General features: G+C 37.1%; 1 protein-coding gene across 6 annotated transcripts in view; it reads left to right on the top strand.

Moving 5' to 3' along the window:
• Fak (protein tyrosine kinase 2 Fak) overlaps positions 1-16,145 on the top strand; it is a 171,415-nt gene that overhangs the window by 40,650 nt on the left and 114,620 nt on the right. The gene's annotated exons all lie outside the window — the stretch shown is intronic.

The following is a 16,145-nucleotide window of genomic DNA, read 5'->3' on the forward strand; positions in this document are numbered from 1 at the left end:
TTTTTCATTTTACAAGGTATGGAAGGCAGTGACGGACACCTTTGTTTCTTTTAATTGTTCAGGCGGTGGGACAAAAACATCTTCTTTTGCCTTGACTTGTCTTTTGTCATTATAAAGGACATATCGCCAAAACTTTGTTTCATTTAATTGTTCAGGTGGTGGGACAAAAACTTCTTCTTTTGCCTTGGCTTGTCTTTTGTCATTATGAAAGACATATCGCCGAACCTTTGTTTGTTTTAATTTTTCAGGTGGTGGGGCAAAAACTTTTTTTTTCTTCCAACGATTAGTCCAGTCCATATTTTTGATTTTCAAAGGTACGGTAGGTATTGATGACCTTATCCATGTCAAAATCGAAAACTCAATCATCAATGCTATCATTATCAATTTGTTTGCTTTGTTACACCTCGGCTCATCTTTCGTCATTGTGAAATACATATCGCCGAACCTTTGTTTTTTTTAACAAAGGTATGGTAGGCATTGATGCCCCAATCCATGTCAAAATCCCAAACCCAATCTTCATCGCTATCATTTTCAATTATGATACGTTTTGATTCTTGCTGCCAGGTTGATTTTCATTGACTCGCTACTGTTCATTTTTATTTTTGACTCCCTCACTTGTTTAGTACACTCAATTGTCGTTTTCACATATATTCCAACCGGCTGTGTCTTTGTTCTTCGTTTTCATTTTTGACGTGTTAGTTTAGGTGCTGGTTCCAAAGAACCATCATTTATAGTTACTGCAACTACAAATTTTCATTTTTCGGCCCTTCCATCAAACATTATGTTATGTAATTAACTGTTGTAGTGGAAACTCAACAATCTTATTTATGCTATGTATGACATCATATAAGAAAACACTTATATGATGTCATATATGATGTCATAAGAAATGCTCATATGATGTACTAGCATCATGCATGACGTCATTTGCAAAAACCGAAATTCAGGCTCTAAACGATTTTTCAGACTTCTGACCCGTCTAGATAGTTTTTTATGCGAGAACATCCCAAGATACCAATTTTTCCAAAAACATGTAGAGCTGTTTACGAGAAAAAATACATAAATACATGCACAATTATTACCCTATATATATATATATATATATATATATATATATATATATATATATATATATATATATATATATATATATATATATATATATATATATATATATATATATATATATATATATATATATATATATATATATATATATATATATATATATATATATATATATATATATATATATATTAAAAACAAATTTAATTTAATTTTAAAGTGTAATTAATTCTTTTAATGGTTTGATGAATTTAGCGTAGAAAATGGCATTAGGTGAACATTTAGTCAGGGTCCCAGACAACGAAATACTAACATCACAGGCTTCAACGAGCTAAAGAAGGTTTGAGGAATTTATCAAGGGCAGAATTGATTGCTGAAAACAAATATAGGTGGGCGTAACTAAAATTGTGTGCGCCAAAGCAGATATCACCTAATTTGCATTATCGATGACGTCATCAGCCACATTTTCAGTTTTTCGACCTAGATGAGAGGTTTGAACTTAGAATGTGAAACAGAATAAGGTACTGAGAGAAAAAAGAAATCATAATGAGCATAGTTAAATCTAGCTTCCTAATTGCACATTATTAAAACATACCTAAGTGATGACACCAGAAACCAAGTTTGCTGTACTTGCATTAGAGTTTTGTTCAAAGGGGGAGGAACAGAGCAATTGGGGCTGCACAGGAAGGTGACATCCCCTTTGCAACTCCATTCCTTTAGTGGCATCAAAACAGAAGGCACTTGGAATTAATTGAAGTGCACAGAAATTGAATCCTAGCCTCCTCAGAAGTACGTCCAAAATAAAAAAAAATGCTGTAGAAATAGAGTTTTGATGAAAAGAAAGAGAAAGAAAAGAATCGAAAAAAATGACCACAAATTACGCATATGTTATACTTCGTCCGGTGAATTATCACACTTTCCGGCAGAAGCACACAAAACATCACAAAATCAAGGAAGGCATTTAAAGTTCTTGGTGCACTTTTTGCTACACTCACAAAAGAGCTGTGAATGTCCCGACGGAAGCGCTCGAAACAACAGGAACAACATCTTGTCCAAGAAATTGCCATCCATAACTCAAAGGGCTTGGCAGACATGGTCTTGCAATCAATGAGGCATTCCAGATTGCAAGCTGATAGTAAGAACGCTTACAATGTTGTACAAACGCCCCCTCTGTAGGAGGCAACGCTTTCAGCTCGTTCTTACGAGGGTACAAGTGTAGTCGTAAATCACTGAGAGAAAACTGATTAGGATCCCTTTCCATAAGCGCTGATTGTCAGCTTCTTTGCAACGTCTTGGAAGGAGAACATACTGGCTTCCGTGAAGGTTTCATCTCTCAACTTCTGTAGTGCACACTGAATCTCCATGTATAGACCGCTCTTCTTGGCGGACGCTAGGAATGATTGTTTCCTTTGGAGAAAAAGTAACTCGTTGTATCGCATCCGAAATTGGAGTGAATGAACGCCAGGGAGTTCAACATTTGCTTCTCCGTTCTCTGGAGCAAAAGATCAATGGGGACATAATAATTTGGAAACTTCACAAGGAGTTGAGCCACAAAATTCTCCCAAGGAAAAATGTTAAGAAGACGAGGGAATTGGTCCACTGGCATCACAACTACATCAGTATTATTAGCACAAGCACTCACCCTTTCAAAGCCGTTTCTGAAGTAAAAGGCAACGTGCAAAGCCATTTTGGTGTCCGCTTCCTCATGTGTGCTACACATAAATTCCTCAAAACTGAGCGAATCAACATCATGACTTAAACATACAGCTCTCATCCTATCTTCAAATCCTCCAAACAGCCATACACGCAAGGTGTCGGCAGTACTCAAGCTGCTTATGTTGTCAAATCCATTTGGTTCCCATGTTTTACAAATTGCTCTCATGAAATTTCCTTAGTTCTTTGTTTTTGCAGCAATCTATTTCCAGTTTCCAATTTTTTAGATCGTCGAGAAGGAGTAGACTGTCGAGCAGCGGCCACAGAACTGGTGATACCCAATGCAATCCTTCAGAGATATACTGGCACTATTTGGATCAGTGTGACCAAACAGTCTGTCATGTCACCCACGATATGAATTTCACTTGCTGTTTCAGGCATCCCTTTCAACACGGCTTTAATCAAACCGCATGACATAGAATTCGACGGTTTCGTGTTTAGCTGGTGGCTTTTGGCGAACCAGTGGCATGAAGACAATAACAAAGGCTTCACAGCCATGCAAGCAACGCTCCTCTTGGAAGTTCGGGCTTTCAGGCCCTTATCGCAAGCCACTGGCATCTCTCAGAAAGTCTAGCACGGTAGACTTAACAACACTTCGAAGCGCCAACGTAGAATCCCTGAGCTCAAAAGTTGAAGGAGCATATGAAACGAGTTCAAAGCTGAGAATGTTTTTAAGCTGTTTCAGTCCACTGTTAGTGGTGGAATCTATCCCACTTAGGATTCTTTTCACTTTCATAAGCTCTGAAAAAACTGCGCTTTGTCCAACGGCATTCGTTTTTTATCCCGATTTTCCTGAAGCAACATCCATTGGGGTTAGTTTAACTTTTGACAGGCTTTTTCATCCCTTTTTACATACTGGGCTACAGCTTCAGGTCCTCGTTATTCAGCTGCAAGTAAGGATCTTGAAAACGATGGACTGGTCTTCTCAATGGTTATCACATTTCATAAGGATTTCTTCAGTTGTAGTAAATGGGTCTGTGTGACAGTGCAACATGGACACAGCCGTTTTTACAAGCATCGTCTGCTTTTCGATAAATTTCGAGCTTTCTTCGTGATGCAGAGAATCAAGCTCTAAAGTTTCATTCACATTGCTAAGTTCACACAAAGCAAACGAAACTGAGGCAACAAAAGGTAGAGTATTAATCCACTTTTTGACTGCTAGTTGGCTTGTTGTAACACAAGCCAGACCAGAATTTCTTTTCGAATCAAGATTTATGGTGGATTTAACAGTATGATCCGGCGGCACAAGGTTAAACAAGCGTATTCGCCTTTTCACATTGAATATAATCTTCGATTATCAACAAAGTGATGACATTAAGGGGCGAAAACACTCAAAGTCGCTTGGCTATCTCTTCATTGTTAAAGAAATTTTGTTTTTTTGAAGAAACAGATATATTAGAGAACTTAAATAGTGATTAACCTGATTTGGGAGACTAGTGGCTATCATTTTGTCAGGCTCACTTTTTTTTTTAATGCATTTTTGTACAAAAACTCTTTTGGCTTTGTTCAAGAAAACGATATTAACAACTTTAATAAAATTCATACTAGCTTGTAAATATTTTTAACCCAAACTATTTGTTCAGACAGTTTATGTTGATTTTACTCAATTAAAGGCTTTTTTTATCCTTTTTTTTTTTTTTCGCTGCAATCGATTTGGAGTTACGCAACCTTCAAGTCGAACAAGGGTTGTTTAATTTTTGGGTCAGTCTTTCAATTAACAGATGCCGTGTCCTGTGCATGATACCACTAAACTTGCATAAACATGCCGTATCCGCTGTATGCCGTTGTTCGTTTGCATATTTTTCGCAGAAGTTTAGGATCTACACCAAGTCGTTTTTTGAAGCGACTTGCTGAGCAGCGGGCCAGAAGGGCCATAAACAAGCAGACATGGAAAGCTAAAGAAGGGAAAGGGGTCAAAGACCTTGTAAATGACCTGAAAGCGATACCATTGCATTTCTTTCGCGGTGATCATAGAGAGTGCCCAGAATGCTGCAAAATGACAGGAAAAATTGTTGAATTCAGCGAAGCAGGTGCCCCAAGCAATATTTTCCTTGGTCATGTGTATTCAGCCTTTGACGCTTTAACTAGAAGAGCTCGATTTCTCATCGGAAACAGTACTAGCAACCTTGCAGAGTATTTTATGAGCACAGTTGCTAAGCTTATCGGGGGAAAAAACATAATGGTGACAAAAAGAGCCCGATACACAACGCGTGTTACCGCTGCGGGCATAAAATATTCTAAGGGACATTCTACCCGTTTGCATATTTTTCGCAGAAGTTTAGGATCTACACCAAGTCGTTTGTTGAAGCGACATGCTGAGCAGCGGGCCAGAAGGGCCATAAACAAGCAGACAAGGAAAGCTAAAAGACGGCTGTTTGGAATACCATTTACGAAGAAAGTTTCGAAACCCGACAAAACTACGGCCCGAATACATGTGTTCCAGATTTAGATCTTGATTCTCTTGAAGATGCAAAAAGTGATTTTCTGAACCGTGTTCAGTGTACTGACTTAGAAATTCGTGAAATAGAAGAAGCAACACGACTTCAGATAAATTGTATTGACAACAGATGGCTAGAATACAGAAAAAATAGGATAACTGCGTCAGTAGCTGGAATAATTTGTAAAAGACGGACAAAGACTGTTGCACCGTTAGTGCGCCAACTGCTTTATCCCAAAAACCGCCAGACTAAAGCAATGGAACATGGGCAAATGTACGAACAAATAGCTATATCGGCTTTTGAGAAAAAGATGGACTGCAAAGTGCATCCTTAAGGACTTTTTGTTCATATTAAATACGGATATTTTGCAAGCAGTCCTGATGGAATAGCCATTTTTTTGTCTGGTGATACGGCGGTTTTGGAAGGGAAATCTCCTTTCAGTACCAAAAATTTAAATATAGAAGAATGGAGGCTATCCCAAAAAATATTTGTCTTGAAAACAAAATAATGGCACATTACAGCTTAAAAGGTCACATAGGTATTTCTACCAAATACAAATGCAATTAGAGTGTTGTAACATAGATTCTGGCTATTTTGTTATTTTTTTCGCAAAGGCGATCCGTTTATTGAGAAAATCAATCGTGACAAAGAATTCTGGCAGAAAAAAATGCTACCAAAATTACAAAAGTTTTATCTTGAAGCAATATTGGCAGAAATAGTTGAGGCAAGATTACCGAGAAATATGGAAATACGAGAGCCGTTTTTATAAAAAGAATTTGAAGAGTATTAACGCTCACGACAGACAAATAATTGCTACTATACGAATTAAATTAAAAAACAACAACAAAAAATAACAACAAAACCAAGTAGATAATTGCGAATACCACACTGGCTTTCCTTGACGATAAATAAAAGTTCAAATAGGGATAAATCGTTTTAATAGACAGTAATAATTGACAAAAGGTACTGGATATTTCTGGCACATTTACAGTGACTGTCATCAGCAGAAACACTCACATCTATTAAAAGGATTTATCCCTATTTGAACATTTATCTATCGTTTTTAACTGAAGTTTTTTCAAGGGAAATTAAGGAGCAACGTTAAAACTTACAACGGACAGAAATTCACCGTGCACGAAGGGGGTCGCCCCCTCCTCAACACCTCGTTCTTCACCCTAAAGTTTTTTAGCACTTTAAAAAAATATTTTTATTGTTCTAAGTAAATGACCCTTGTGTTTCATGAGTCGTTATTAACTTTATAATTAAAATTTCTAATAATGACCCTTGTGTTTCATGAGTCGTTATTAACTTTAGCGTAAAAAGCGAGATGTTGACGAGAGGGAGACCCTCTGTATATACGTAATAATTTCTGTTCCTTTTAAGCTTTATTGTTGCTGCTTGCTTTCAGCTAAAAAATAGTTTTTTATAGTTTAATTTCTGGTGGTTTTTGAAATAGTGCCAAGAAATCCCGCTCCACTTCCACGGAAAAATCCCCCCTCCCACAGATAGATCCTCTAGACAATTCAATCCTAGTGAAAAATTTACCCCGGACAATTGCCCTTAACATCTCCATCCTTAAAACTTACTCGACAAAGGGAAAGTAAGACAATAAAAAGAATTTCGCAAAGGAATTTTGGCAAATTTCCCCAGTATAAAATTTCCTCAGAAAATTTCACCCCCCCCCCTCCCTCCTCGGAAAATTCTCTCCTGATGAAAAATTTTCCCTGTGGAAAATCCCCCGAGCAGAAAATTCACCACCCCACCCTCGCCCGAAAAATTTATGTCAACTTCGTAATAAAAATACTATTCGTAAACAATGAGCAAACTTTATAACTTAAAGATGGATCCCCAGGGGCTATGGGCGCCATATTCTCTCCATGGTAAGGGCAATATATCTCACGATTTTGATCGAACGATTTAGGGAAAAAGGGGCGATGAATGTCAGGGGGAGGGCTAATTGCGCTCCAATATTTTTGGTCACTTTAAAAGGGAACTAGAACTTTTAATTTCCATCCGAATAAGTCCTTTTCCAATAATATAGGTCTATTGGTTCGATACAATAACCCCTTGGAAAAAACAACAAAAAATAACAAAAAATAAAGACGTATCCGTGATCTTTCTTCTTGCAAAAAAATACAAAATTTCACATTTTTCCAGAAGTGAGCTTGGAACTACTACAACAGGGTTCTCGGATACGCAGAACGTGATAATATGATTTTCATTAAGATCTCTTGACTTATCGGGGGTGTTTCTCCACCTTTTTTAGAAATCAGGCAAATTTTCTGAGGCTCGTAGCTTTTGATGGGTAACACAACTATCAGCATAATAAGCCTATTCTTTTGATATAACTATTGACACAAGAATTCTGATTTTTTGGTTTCGGTAAAAATTAAGCAGCGTCGCTCCTTACTTACAATTCGCTACCACAAACTATTTGATTCAAGTTTAAATTAGACAAAAGTCTATGAATGAGCCTTGCAATTTGTACTTAGCATTAGAAGCTTACAAAATAAGTCTCTGTAGATAATTTGTGACGGAATTCATGGTGTTTTAGCCTTTTTCCCATGACATTTCAAGGAAAATTTCAATATTTCTTCGGATTCCGATTTGATTGTCGATTTATTAAAACTAAATTTTGTTAGATGGATGCTAGACTGAGCATTAACTTAGTTGCATCTTTCTTCTGCATTTATTTTTTGGGGTCATTGTCTTCTTTGTAATGCAGACAAATTGTTCAAGTTTGAAAACTTCTTTTTATTTGTGCTTTTACGACCTGTGCAAGCTACTTTTTTGCGATCGTAAGAACTTTTAATATTATGGAACAACATTTTAAAATGATTTATTTCGGTGTACGAGTGTTGAACAATTAGCCTATTTTCATCATTTGTGTTAGTTGAATAACAGCTTAATAAAGGTATGCTTCATCAAAAACTGTTGTAATTTGCATTAGTAAATCTGATGTGCATAAATAATGTATCGTATGTCATAATTAGGTAAAATCGTTTTATGGCAAAAATTTATAGTTTTCTCAGTTTTTTTTTTATTATTTTTTTTTCTCATATTGCTACTTTTTTTTTAATTGTGTTAAAAGATTTTCATCAGATTTCTAATGGATAGGTAATCTATTAAAATTGAATTTTTTGTAGGCTGAATGCAAAAGTGTGCCTCAGTTTCGATAATCCAACTTTCTTGTGCATTTTTTCTTTTTTTTGCGCGCGCATTTTTTTGTGTTGCAGATCCATTTTTCAAGATTCTGCTCTAGGTATTATCTATATTTTTAATAAATATAAGCCCTTTTTCTTAGTTCATATCAGATTTGTTTTCATTCTTTTAGAAACCATACATTTTAAGTGACTTGTTTAAGTTCACGGGGTCGAACTATAAGACTGGTTTTTAAAATGAGTTGTGCTTCATAATGGGATGCTTCACAAAAAGCTGTAGTAAAGTTTTTCTCAATCAGCCTTATGTGCTGGTACACCTCCAGAGGATATAGGCAGACCATACTGTCATTATGATCTTATTCCTATAAATAAAAACCTGATTCCATATCATCATGTGGTGAAAACTATTTTTTCAAAACAAATTTCAAAAAATTACCCTAATCAGAGACAAATTTATAGAAATAAATCTGTCCGTGGTAAGAGAGGTGGAACAGCTTAATGTTTTCCATCACTGTAACTGCCTCGTTCTCGTTTTATTTTATTTGGAGTCTCTGCTTTGTCTGCTAAATTGTGTACCGTCCACATAGCCCTAAATCATTTAAAGATTATTGTTTAGGGTCAGAAATTATCCTCTCTTTAACTGACTCCTAATCTGCAATACGCTTGCTCTAAAGTTTAAAAAGAAATGTTGATGATAAGGGCACACTTCTTGTGTGCGATCACAAAATAAGTGTGATTTATGTATCTTGACCAAGCCCCCTCCCCTCCTTTGTCATATAATAAAATTTTTTTTAGTGTCATATCGGGAAAATATAAATATTGCTTATTACAAGATCTAAGAATTTAGGGTACTTGTGCATAATATGGTACTCACAAAAGAAGTCAAGTTTGTTTAATGCTAATAAAAAAAACAAAAAGGATGAATATATAATAGTTTAGAAACAAATTTGGGCTATATATTTGCACGTTGGGGGGAAGGTGGTAGAACATAGCATATATTAAATACGTTACCTAACCTAGGTACCTTTCCCCCCCCCCCTAAACCCAAAAAAACAACAGGTTAAATATTGTAAACGCAATGGAAACCACGCTTTGCATTGCATTTCTCTATTGCAAATGCCCGTTTGTCGGGTTTCGCGTCTGGTTTACTTGATACAGTTATAGCGATGGGTACCAGATAGTGCACAAGTACCGAATTTCCCTACAGAAATAGGGTAGGCCTACCATAGAGTCAGGCAAAGGAAAAAAAAAGGTATTTGTTTTCGGCTTGAGGACTTCTTGTATTCGAGTTTTGTGTTTTATATTTTAGCAATGACAGCACAGGGGCTAGATCAAAATTATATATGGAAGCTTTATTACCCTAAATTCTAGAAGGAAGAAGACCTCATAATATGGCAATCCGAGAGCCATTTCTAAACGAGTTGACAGGTAAATAAAACTGCATACATAGCTTCAAAGATAATGTAATTCGGAATTAATGTTTATTTACTGCGTACACTAAAAAAGTCTCAAATGCTGAAAACGAATGCATTTATACATATGTATGTTATTACTATATACTGGAAATAAATTTATACTTCTTAGCTGTCCTTGTCATTGAAATTATCCTGTCTAGATAATGCTAAAACCGTGGTAGGAGTTTCTTCAAAATAAAAAAAAATCATCTATTTTGAAGGTCAGTCAGGGCCAAGAGACAAAAGGAAAGCCCCATCTTTATGAATTTTCTAACCCCTTCATGCATAGAACGATGCGCGATTTCGTAAGGAGTACAATTGCTTCTGTCACGAAAGGAGAAAATACAGACCAGGACTTAGTCAAGGCTCGAAAAATAATTTGGTGCTTAGAAGTACCGCAAATTACCAAAATCTACAAGCCATTTCTTAACGAATCGAAGACAGGAGCGTAATTTGATATGGGACAGGAAAGGCAACTGGTCCCCCTACACCCAATTTTGCTCCCCCCCTAGACCTCAGTTTGCCCGCCCAGCTGAAATTTAGTTTCTGCAAAAAATCTTGTCACTAAGATAAGCCTGCAAAATACAAGTATCCAGAGAAACAGGCAGTTTTCATTAGTATATTTTTGTCTTTACGGTAATATATGGATCATTTCTCAGTTTTCACAGTCATTTTCATTTGATTCGGGAAAATTGGCTCTAACTTTGCCACCCCCCCCCCCCCCCAGGATTTTGAGAAAATTAAGCCACTAATCGAGGGGCAAATAAAATTGATTGCATGACTTCAAAGCAAGACAGTATCTGTTTGGTTTTCTTTTTTTTTGAAGGGGGGGGGGGCAAAAAAAAAATCCATCAAAATTTGTTTATATATATTTTGGGTGAGTTTTTACGAGTCTGACAAAAATTCCAGAGGAGTTAAACCACCTCTCAATACGGCCTTGCTTCTGAGAAAATGTTTCAGTTTTTAAATAATTGGGTAAACCCAATGAAAAATCAAAATTCGAATTAGGTTTTTAACGAAAGTTTATTTTAGCTACTCAAGTATTTATTGTGTCAGCTAATTCCCTCCTCAGACAGTTCCCCCTCAGAAAATTTCTCCCCGCGTATAAAATTTTCCTCAATCAAAATAACCTCATTTCTTAAAATTACCAGTTTATTTAAAATCACCTCTGACTCATTCATTTTATTTTCCTCCGTCAAGGTACAAGGCCTTTTGCATAGAAACATTTGCTCCAATCTATTCATTTGAAAACTTCAACCGATTCTTACTCCCTTCTTATAGTCAAACCACACATTCTTGATGACAACTAGTCATGGGCGTAGGCAGCATAATGTCTAGGGGGGGGCAGATATTGTCTAGGGGGGGCAGATATTGTCTAGGGGAGGCAGTCGATAGTGTGATGGAGTTTTATCAACTGCTTTTTCCAAACCATCTGCTTTTTCAGCCATAATGTAAATTTGAAGGCCGAGGGGGGATCGGGCAGCTGCCCCCCCTGCCCCCCCTCCCTACGTCCATGCAACTAGTCATCTGTAAGAGTTTGCTAAATGTTAGATTCTTGCTAAAATGTTACAGATTATTGCCACTAGATTAAGTAATCTCTATGCTTTTTAACTTTCTGGAAAAAACTTCAGAATCGGTAACCCGGAAATTATTCAGCGAAGTAACGACCCTTAACAGAGAGACATGAAAACACTGGCTTAATAAATGTACGTCATTCCTTTTAAAACCCGTTAATTTTCGAAGCCACCTATTATCCAAGTTGAATTGTATGCTTTTTGTGCATCGACACCGGTCACCCCTTAACGTTTGTGCAATGAGATCTCATTGCTAGGTAGCGCTCTTCGAAAATTTCCGCTAGGTGCATAAGTGTAGCGCAAAGAGGGTGTCTGAGTGTGGAAAGATCTGGGTCACATCGGAGGTAAATATGAAAAGTAGAGTGGAGAGATAATACTCCCCGTCTACTCTTGCAGTCCCTCATTAGTGAAATTAGATCTGAAATTGCACTCATGGAGAAATATTCTACCAGACAAAATGCTCAAAAACTCCCCAGAATAAAAATAGACCCAATTTTTGTTTTTTTCCTATTTTTGCAGATTTGCCCTTTTTTCCATTGGCGCAAGGAATTTTCAATGCGCCACCTGATATTAGTTTTCATCGCTTTTTTCTGCCCTAGATTCCATATTCAAACCTTTAGCTCGTTGAAGCCTGGTAACTATTTTCTAGCGATCTTTATTTATCGTGGTCCTTGACTAATTATTTTTATTTTTTTTGGTCTAAGGTAATATGTTTCATTAGTTATATTATTAGAAGTTGCAGCACCGCAAGAAACAATATACACCTCGGGTTGTTTCCTGTCCTATAAGTTTCCAATATGTTTATATTAAAACGCCAGCTTGTCTACAACGATAGTAGACCCCGGCGCCGCGCCGGTGGATCGACCGACGCCGCCAATGAGGGGCCCGGTTGACTGCCACCGAAGTGTCGCTATGCCGCCGGCAGAGGCGGCGGCGTTCGACTGATTTTGAATTAATTTTGCGGCAGTTCTTTTTTGCGTCAACCGCAAAGTCGGAGCTTTTCTTTCTCGTGTGGTTTAGCATTTCGATTTCCCTGAATAGAAATCAAGCAGGGCTTCCTCTACCCCCGGATTTTCGGGTATTTCCACGAAAATCTATGCGTCACCCCGAAAAAAAATTTGGTTCTCCGAAAATCACCCAATCACGGTGCCACCCCTAGCGATTTATCACTAGTGACTTTCCCTGCCAAATATTACTTTGCATACCATAATTCTTCATTACTCTCTTGTTCGTTAATTTTCGTCCCCTTTTGTTACTTTGCATAAAAACCAGACAGATGCAATTGCAATATACACAGTTCTTCATATGATGACGAAAAAAGTATCGTCTTTATGAAATGACATTAAATCATGTCGAATGCAGTTTCCCAATTGCTATTTCTTACATCGTTTGTAGTCAAGGGTTTTATTTTTAAGTTGCATAGAACGCATTCACTATTATACAGCTTCAGTTGGATTTTGAAATTGATGTCGACAGATTGTTTCTACAGCTGAATCGTAAGTTTGCAGAATTTTGTTTTCTTTTGCTGTTTTTAGATATGATTTTCTTAATGTTTAATACACCATTGTTCAACGCCTGATGGGTTAAAGAAAATACGATCTTCTTTCTGAAAAAATTCACCCCCCCCCCCAAAAAAAACCTTCTATGGAAAAACAATTTGGCTATAGACTAAGCTATGTACAAGGTTGGGGAATTAAAGATTAAAACGGAAGTTACCCCAAAAATATGATTCACAAGAAAATTGTAAATTATTGCCTATAGGGGGGTGATAGATTAATCCTTTTTTTAAATTTAAAGCAGGGATGCCAAAAATATAATTATGTTTTTCATTTAAAGTTGAGACGGATGAAAATGATATCAAATTCCCTGGGAAACCATTGAAATATTTTGATAGACTCAGCCCCCCCCCCCTTGGGACTTGTTCATTGTCTTAGGTATTTTGCGATTTCTCATAGGCTACTGGCCTAATTTGACTTTTGTGTGTGCTCCCTTTTTATCAGATTGTTTGGATCTTTCTGAATGCAATGATAAATCTATGACTCTTTATTCTAATAGTTTGGAGTCTATCTGAATTAGTTCGCAACATTTTTTGTTGTCTTTGTATCACTTTGTTGATGCCCACAATTTTTTTTCAAGGAAAACTGAGGTTTTTAGTGTTGTTTCGCGCGTTTGTTTGAGCCGTATAATGACCTACTTAATTATTAAATGAACCATTTTCTTTAATATAAAGCTAAGACGGTATCCTACCAAGATGGTATTCAGAGGGGGGGGGGGTAGGGAGGTATTACATTTAAATGATAATATTTCAAATTTTTTTTGAAAGCAGGGATGCCAAAAAGTTATTTTTTTTAAAATTTAAAGCAGAGACGGTATCCTATCATGGTGGTATCCAAAGGGGGGGGGGGTATAGGGAGCTATCATATTTAAATGGCAATACCTTGATTTTTTTTAAGCAGGGATGCCAATAAGTTATTTTTTTAATTTAAACTACTACTACTACTACTAACAACTCTCCGGAGCACCATGCCACCTGAGGTCAACACAGCTACGCACGCACGCTCCTCCTCCAACACAATTTATTCAAAGCCTCCCTTTTTACACTCGCCCACGAAGTTTCCATTTCCTTTAAATCTTTCTTTATGACGTCCTCCCACCCCAGACGAGGACGACCTGCTTTCCGTTTAGCCCTAGACGGTTGGCCGAAAAGAACAATCTTCGGCAATCTGTCATCCTTCATTCGCAAAACGTGCCCTAGTCACCTCAACCTTTCTTTCATTATAGCCCTAGAGAGCGGTATTGAACCACATTTATCGTATTGCCTATTGTTTGAAATGCGGTCAGTCAGCCGGGTACCCAGAACAATCCTTAAGCTTTTTCTCTGGAAAACATCTAGCAAATCTTCATCCGCTTTTCGGAGCGCCCATGCTTAAGAGCCATATGTAACCACTGTCATCCCTTTAGTGTCTAATATTCTAATCTTGGTTTGCAGACTTATCTTCCTATTCTTCCAAACTTTTTTTAGATTTGAAAAAACGTCTTGACCCTGGGCTATTCTGCTTTAAACACCTCCACAGCTCCCACCATCATTACTAATAATACTACCAAGTCAAGTGAAGCTGCCCTCCTGATCAATCTTTTAATTTAAAGCAGAGACGGTATACTAGCAAGATGGTATCCAGCGGGGGAGGGTGGCCATAAGGAGCTATTATATTTAAGTGATAGTACCTTGAATTTTTTTTATTTAAAGCAGAGATGCTAAAAAGCTATTTTGTTAAGTTCAAGGTGGAGACGGTATTCTATCAAGGTGGTATCCAGAGGGGGGGGGGCTAGGGAAGTTATATATTTAAGTTATAATATCTAAATTTATTTATTTTTTAAAGCAGGGATGCCAAAAAGTTAATTATTTTTTAATTTAAAGCAGAGACGGTATCCTATCAAGGTGGTATCCAGAAGGGGGGGATTAGGGAAGCATTATATTTAAATGATAATATCTTGAATTTTTTTTATTGAAAGCAGGGATGCCAAAAAGTTAATTATTTTTTAAATTTAAAGCAGAGACGGATCTTGTAGAACATTATACGGCTGCTTAAAAAAAAAAAAAAATACAAAAGGGAGTGTGAAGGGAGGTAAGAGACTTTTACAAGAATATGACAGTTTGGTTGCTACCAGTAGCTACTAGGTGGAGTATCCTATGAAAGTGTACTGTCAATGAGTAGAGAAAGTAAATTTGTAAATTTAAGCTTTGATTTGAGGAAGACTGATGAAAATATTAATGTTTGCGATCAACATTGATCGCGCCGGCGGCGCGCCGCCGATATCGTACCGGTGGCGTGATGCCGACATCTTAGCGGTGGTGCGTCGTCGGCGCGCCGCCGCTGTTTTTGGCCCCGCCGCCACCGGTCTTCCCTCATCGGCGCGGCGCCGGCGTCCAAACGATGGACAACATTAGAAATGTTTCAATTAAAATATAAAAAAGGAATTTAGTTCTTTAGCTTAACAGAAGCGTGGCTTAAAACAATAATTAATCACACAGAGCGTTACCTTTTCGCTCTATGAACCACATAATCTTACCGGCATTAAAGTACTGCACACAGATAAAAGTAGTATCTTCAGCGATTTTTTTTGTGTGTGTAGGGTGTTAACTGACAAAGGAGCCCTAAGGAAGGTTGACCATTTCATGTACCTTTTGTATCAAAATTTGCTTACTTTCTCGGAAAATACTATTTTCTAATGTACTGTGAAGTCCAGTGGTGTCAATTCACGATTTTTTTTCGGGGGGGGGGGAGGGGTCAAAAATATGCTCTCTAGAGGACAAAACAAGAGAAGATAATAAGGAAATTTATGAAAAAAGTGAATAAATCTGCGAATACAACCTAAGCGGACACTATTTAAAATCCAGGGGATTGTAAATTTGTCTTTCTATTTTGTTGATGAAAATACCACAAAATGCCTTTTTAAATAGAAATAACTCAAAAAACTTATTTTTAAAAATTCAGGGGGACAAATACCCTCCACTGCCCCCTCTAATTGACTCCACCGCTAAATCCTCTGTTTAGGAAAAAAATAAAAACAGTACAGATGAATTGCCTATGGCAACCCTTCTCACACAGACTTGATAAGCTAATTATCTTAAAACACGTTTCATTATCAATCTACATAAGTCGTGTATATCACAGGGAGAAGAACTCATGCCACTTTTCGTTTTCTGTCAAAAACATGCTTGTCTGGATCTTGATTAGA

Source organism: Artemia sp. Qi Xiang Cuo, chromosome 16, assembly GCF_049724085.1.
Source record: "Artemia sp. Qi Xiang Cuo chromosome 16, ASM4972408v1, whole genome shotgun sequence".
Taxonomy (NCBI): Eukaryota; Metazoa; Arthropoda; class Branchiopoda; order Anostraca; family Artemiidae; genus Artemia; species Artemia sp. Qi Xiang Cuo.